This window comes from Sarcophilus harrisii, chromosome 3, assembly GCF_902635505.1.
Source record: "Sarcophilus harrisii chromosome 3, mSarHar1.11, whole genome shotgun sequence".
Lineage (NCBI taxonomy): Eukaryota > Metazoa > Chordata > Mammalia > Dasyuromorphia > Dasyuridae > Sarcophilus > Sarcophilus harrisii.
In genome coordinates, this window is record NC_045428.1 from 147,560,381 (window position 1) to 147,562,351 (window position 1,971).

Consider the following 1,971-nt stretch of genomic DNA (forward strand, 5'->3'; position numbering starts at 1 on the left):
TTGACTAAAACTAACAGAAAATAAATTAAAAATCATAATTTTATACTGAAATTTAAAAAAAATTATTACAGAAGTATAGATTGAGGAATAAATTATTTAATAACAATTCATGTAAAAAAATCTACAGGCATTATTCAGTGTATAAGCAATGAGATATCATAACAAAAACAAACAAAACAAGTACAGTTCTGTAAAGCAACAATGAAAATTTATTAGATGAAAGCCAAAGCATTATATTATTTTGTGGTAAACATGTAAAGATGAAAATTGCAAGGTATTCCTGTGGAATTGATAAGACTGGTCACTATAGTATATATAGGCAAGAACACTTAGACTCTTTGATGTCAAAAGACCTACATTTACAACTTTTTTCAATTCAACAAAAAATTTGCTAAGTACCTATTACCTGCATGGGACATTGGGGATATAAGGACAAAAATGAGAGTCGCTGGTCCCAGGTAGCTTACATTCTAGTGGGAGAGAAGGGAGATAAAACAAGTACAGAAATCAGTTCAAAGTATATATGAATTTATACTTTAATATATTTAACATCTACTGGTCATCTTGCCATCTAGGGGAGGGGGTGAGGGGAAGAGGGGAAAAATTGGAACAAAAGGTTTGGCAGTTGTAATGCTGTAAAATTACCCATACGTATAACTTGTAAATAAAAGGCTATTTAAAAAAAAGTATATGTGAGATAATACAAAGTAATTTCAGTTGGCTCAACACCCACCAGTGATATTCCTCAAATTTAGGAGGTCCAAGCACTTCAGTTACATTTAACTACTTAACAATCAGATCAGTTTTTATAAAGGAATATTTACTTCAAATATACATTCACTTCCACCTCTTGGATGACATAATCCCCTTTAAAGTCTTTCCATCTGTGGGAAAGAGAAGAATTAGGTTCTTAATTTAGCTCAGTCCCCCTATATAACAAAATGGAGAGACAGAGGTGAAGATAGACAGACACAGAGAGACAGAAAGAGAAAGAGTTTTAAAGAGGCAACTAATTCCACTTATTTAATTGAAAAAGGCTGTTTCCTGTTATGTGGTAAGGAAATACTGAATGTCTTCTGGAAATTTGGGCTATTTACCTCACAGAGCTGTTGTGAAGAAAGCATTGCAGATTTTAAACAACCATGTAAATCAAAAATTACTGTGGTTAAGGATTTAGAAACCATCTCATAAAGAAGAATGGTTGAAGGAACTGGGCTTGTTTAGTTTAGAGATGAGAACATCGAAGGATAGTTACTGAGACTCCTTCCATAGGCAAAAATATTTCTCATATAACTTAATTTAACTCTGGTAATCTTGCACCTTGATAGTATGTATCTGACAATTTGCATTCTCATATATTCTTCTTTGAAAGCAAAAAGAAATTTTTTTAAGTGTACATAATTAAACTAGTACATTGATCACTTTGGAGAAATTTTGCTCAGATACATTTTCACATTGTTCATCAGCGATAGCAGATTAGTTCTAGTAGATGACGATTTTGCTGGTGGAATTTAGCTTTTGGAATTTCTAGGAGTCACTCATATGCTAGAATCAAACAGAGCAGATGTAGACTCTGGAGGAGATAGGTCTAATGTTTTGTGAGAGAAAACACAGAAAACATATACCAAGAGAAAAGTAGAGACAGAAAGGATGCAATTTGAGAGGAAAATATCTATTTGAAAATGGGAAAATAGTACCTGTCTTGGGATTCCACTGGACTCCTGTTCATGGGTTTCATTGAAACACCTGGTTGGGTAGAGAGAACAAAAAAGGGAAAAATGATAAGCAAAATCTCTGGCTTTGTTTTAAAACTGACTGAATCAGACCGCTCCAGAGGCCCTTGAGAAACCCTGACCTCAAACATAGTAAAACATGACTTTTTAAAAAAGCTTTTTATTTTCAAATCATATGCATAAATAATTTTCAGCATTTACCCTTGCAAAACTTTGTGTTCCAAATTTTTTCTCCTTC